The sequence below is a fragment of the Chrysochloris asiatica genome, unplaced genomic scaffold (assembly GCF_000296735.1).
Source record: "Chrysochloris asiatica unplaced genomic scaffold, ChrAsi1.0 scaffold00033, whole genome shotgun sequence".
In the NCBI taxonomy this organism is placed as follows: domain Eukaryota; kingdom Metazoa; phylum Chordata; class Mammalia; order Afrosoricida; family Chrysochloridae; genus Chrysochloris; species Chrysochloris asiatica.
Window position 1 is genome coordinate 22,089,863 of NW_006408551.1, and position 4,930 is coordinate 22,094,792.

At 38.9% G+C, this 4,930-nt stretch overlaps 1 protein-coding gene across 1 annotated transcript in view; it reads left to right on the plus strand.

Annotated features, from left to right (window-relative positions):
• The window catches only part of MYRFL (myelin regulatory factor-like), a 247,800-nt gene that overhangs the window by 561 nt on the left and 242,309 nt on the right, over window positions 1-4,930 (plus strand). The window lies entirely within an intron of this gene.

The window sequence follows — 4,930 nt, forward strand, 5'->3', positions numbered from 1 at the left end:
CCTCGGAAACTCTGTGCAGGGTCGCTATGAGTTGGAACCGACTCAACGGTACTTAACAACAACAAACAACAATGATACTATCAGATATATATGATATTTGTATTGGTTTTGGTTATTATCATAAGAGGGTGTGTTGAGATGGTTGAGAAGTGTGTTGAGAAGTGAAACATAATTGTTGTGTAGGAGAGATGTAGCTTGGAAAACATGTCTATGTGGTGCCTAGCACATAGGTGGTGGTGGTTGTGTGCTGTTGAGTTGGTGCCAACTCATAGGCACCCTGTATAGGGTTTCTGAGGCTGTAAATCTTTATGGGAGTAGAAAACCTCATTTTTCTCCTGCATAGCTGTCGGTAGATTTGAATTGTTGACTTTATGGTTTGCACCCTAGCTCAGAATCTACTATGCTACCAGGGCTCCTTCTAGCACCTTACAGGTACTCAATAATATTTATAGAATAAATAAATCAAAGAACAATGTTTTTCACTCAAACATTTATTGAGCCCTAACTAAGTATTGAACGTATTTAGAAAGAAGAAAAACTGGCCCAGTGGGAGAATGGTCCAATGAATAGAACAAACAGACTAAGTGTGGAAACTCTCAGTTTTCATTATTACCAAAGATAGAATGGTTGTGGCCTTAAGTGATCCTCATATATTATTTATTACTTCAAGTATGAAACCACCTCTGAGTTGCTGATGTCTCTGAAATCCTGTAAGAAGAATCAGATGCTCCCAACAAGTGAATCCAGTGGAGAGATCAGGAACTTCTCAGTGCTCCAGCTGCTCTGGGCAAGACTGTGAAACAGATAGAGGGTATCTTTACTCCAGGCCAGTCTCTCAAGTCTTTTTTATTTTGGAGCCATCACTTTCTCATCCCTCTCAGACAATCAGTGATGGTTATGGTCTCTTCATTTGTCACAATAAAACCTGAACTTGCTTAGAAGGTACAGATGGAAAATGATTGAATGTCTCCTTATACCTCTGTAGAGCCATATATTCAAAGTGCTTTTATAGAACATGAAGCTGTTTTGATCTTATTTGACAAATTGTTACATCTCCCAAGGGTAAGACATTAAGCATCAGGCTGTTTTGTAGCATCTCTTGAAATTATATTATGAAGGGAGGAACTCATGAGGCAACTTCTAGTTCTGTGTGGAGATACAGTGAAATCTGAGAGCTGGACCTTAATGGATTACCTTCTTTTTCCAGGTCTCGAAAGGTTTCTGCCTTTTACAGGGTACAGTCGTACCACTTTTCTATCACTTATTTTTGTGGAAAATATTACAGTTTTCTTTTTATTACAAGTTTCCATCTTACACAATTTCTGGCTTTTACAAGTTTTGTAGTAGCAGGGACTTTTCAAGAGCTCGTGAGCTAGAACATGCCAAAGACAATAAAAATCATCCAGGTCATGCAAGCAATTTATGATTATCGAGTCCAAAACCAAAGGCTAACGGCTTTGAGCTATTAAGAAGAAATTTGCTTTCCTCTCTCTTGCTGGTATTCCCAAGGTAAAGGTGATTTAATTGGGAAAATGTGCCATCAGTGTTGACTTGGTGATCAGCACACATCCTACATTTGAGACCCGTTACGTTTATTACCAAGGAGCCTTGGTAGCGTAGTGGATTACAAGCTGGTCTGCTAACTGCAAAGTCAGCAGTTTGAATTTACTAGTAGCTACATGGGAGACAGATGGGACCTTCTTCTCTCATAAAGATTTAGAGCCTTGGAAACCTTCTGCAGGGTCACTGTGTGTCAGAACCAACTCCACGACACATAACCACCACAACCACCAAGGGAAAGAACCCACTGCCACCACCTTTAGTGTGATTGGTTTTGTGTCTTGTCAATTTTGGAATTAGAACTGGGTTTATGTAAGACTCCACAAGGTCTTGAAAACTATCATTAAACTTGAATATGATTATCTAAATACTACTTATTTGCTCAGCATACAGACTGAATAGGTATAGTGAAAGGATAAAGCTGATGTACAGCTACCCAGATTTTAAGCTATGCAGTATTCCCCCTTTTTGAACGACTGCCACTTGGTGTATGTACAGGTTCTGCATGAGCACAGTTAAGTGTTCTGGAATCCCCATTCCTTGTAATATTATCCATAATTTGTTATGATCTACATTAAAATGCCTTTGTGTAGTATTATAGAGTGCATTATGGCTTTAAAATATGCATTGTAAATCCTAACCCCTATGCCTGTGGTTGGAGTCCTGGTGTGGTGTTGTGGGTTAATGTGCCAGACTGCAAAGCCGTTTGAACTGCAAGGTTGGCAGTTCAAGTTCACCAGCTGCTCCTTGGAAACCCTATACAGGGTCGCTATGGGTTGGAATAGACTCGACAGCACTTCACAACAACAACAACAACAACTACTTTTTACTTATTGATATCACTTAGTTTCACTATTTCATGGTAACTACTAGTCACAGCTTGGTGTCAATATTGTGTGTGTGTGTGTGTTTTAAAAATGGGATTATGCTATAGTATTTTATAATGCTATTTTCCACTGAACATAGAGTGTTCTTCTCCTTCTTGGTCGCTTTCCTACAACGTAGCTTGACAAACTATGGCCCTTGGACCGGATCTTGCCCACAGCCTGTTTTTTTGTAAATGAGATACATAAGCATATCTATTCATTTATGTATTGTTTAGGGTGCTTTGATGTTATAGTGGCAGAGATGAGTGGTTGTAACAGAGACCATATGGTCCATCAAAGCTTAAAATATTTGGTGTTTAAGAATTTACATAAAACATTTGTCATTCCCTGACCTGAAGTGTAATTAATAATTATTAGTGTTATCTATTGAGATTTTATTATGCTCTGGGTTCAGAATTATAGTTAAGAACATGAATTCTGAGTCATTATCCTAGGTATGAGTCCTGGCTCTGCCATTTACTATGTATGGGATTATGGGAACGTAAACCTCTGAAGACCTTAGTTTCAATAATATGATTGTGAAGCATTATGCCTGGCACAGAAAGTTTAGTAAATGTCTAATAAATGTTAGCTATTATTAATCTTATTATCATTTTCTCAGTCTAACATCAAAGCTGTCCTGAGAGGTACAGTTGGGCTCCAATGATAAATATGAGACTAAGTAAGTAATTTGCATAAGGTCATTTAGAAAGTAAGTAATTGCAATATCATCATTTATTCCTTCTTTTATTCAGTAAGTCAATCAAAAGACTATTGACTGATTGTCTCCCAAGAGCCCAAATGCTGTCCTAATGGCTAGGAATTCAGTGCTGAACAAGTCTTTTCCCCAAAGTAGCTTCTGTTCTAGCAGGAAGAAGAAGACAATAAAGATATAAAGACAATTTCAGGTAGTTATTAATTAGGAGGACAATGCAATAGATAAAAGGGCAGAGAACTGTTACTTGAGCTAAGGCAATCAGGAAAGGTTTTTCAGGAGGTGACATTTGACCTAAGACCTGAATAAGGACTGCTTATGAATCAGTTCGTGAGCAAAGCATTCCAGGGTAAGGAATCACCAGCATGGAGGCTCTAAGCCTGCACTTACTTGTTGAGGAACAGTGAGGTCAAGGTGACTGGAGTATAGTGAGTGAGAGTGTTAAGAGATGACATCAGATTCGAGATTTTTATTCTCAGCATGGTATGGGAAACCAGCAGAGAATTTTAAGCATGAGGGTGAAGAGCAGAGAGGAAGTAAGGAGAATGCCTAGGTTTTGGCATAAACAGCTAAATAACTGATAGATAGTGATATAAACACCTAGGGAAGATTGTGTAGAAATGCGTGTGGGTGTATGTGTAAAATGAAGAGTTCATTTTGAGTCTAATAGCTATGTTAGAAAAAGATGGGACCTTCTTCTCCCATAAAGACTTAGAGCCTTGGAAACCCTCTACAGAGTAGCTGTGAGTTTGAACCGACTCCACGACATGTAACCACCACTACCACCAAGGGAAAGATCCCACCTTTAGTGTGATTGGTTTTGTGTCTTGTCAGTTTTGGAATTAGAACTGGGTTTAATTCAAAGACTTGAAATGAGGAAAAGGCAGTTGAATTTTTAAGTCTGGACCTCAAGAAAAGAGGTCAGGACTTTATATATTGATTTGGTAGTCATCTGCATATGGATGGTGTTTGAAGTCCCAGACTAGATGAGATCACCAAGCATGGAGTATAGATAGAGAAAAGGGCTTCAGAATAACATACAGGGCCCATGTGAGAACAACTAGCAAAGTGAGTTAGAGGAAAATGAGGAGAATATAGTATGAAGCTTGGAAATAGAAGAAAGTGCTTCAAGGATGTCATGACCAACTGTTTTAAATGTTTCTGAAATACCTGATAATTGACCAAAGAATTTAGGAAAAAGAAGGATGTGGGTAATCTTGAAAAGTAAAATTCAGGAGAGTGAGGAAGAAAGCCCAGTCCATGGGGCCACATTGATAGAGGCATGTATTAATAGTTCTTTTGAGAAATTTTACTTCTTCAGAAGCAGACAAATGGGGTAATAATAATAGGGATGGTGGTGGTGTAGAGGTAGGAAAGAGTTTATATTTGATACTGTGTTTTTATTTTATTTTATTTTAAGATGAGTGATACTAGCACTGGTTTGTTGGTGGGAATGATTTAGGCGAGAGGGCTAAATCCATGGTGCAGAAGAGTGAGGAAGCTGATTATAGTTGAGTAAGGATGGGATCCAGAGCATCTAGGATGAGCTAGCTCCTAGGTAGCAGGAATACTTACTCTCATAGTAAGAGGAGAGGCAGAGTATCTGGAACTGATGCAGACAGGAAGATTTTAGGGTTGGGAACTGAGAGTTTCTATTATACCTTTGAGGTTTGAAGTGAGCTGGTGGTGTTGGTGGTGTGCTGTGGAGTTGGCTCTGACTCATAGTGACCCTGTACAGGGTTTCTGAGGCTGTAAATCTTTACAGGAGCAGAAAGCCTCATCTTTCTCC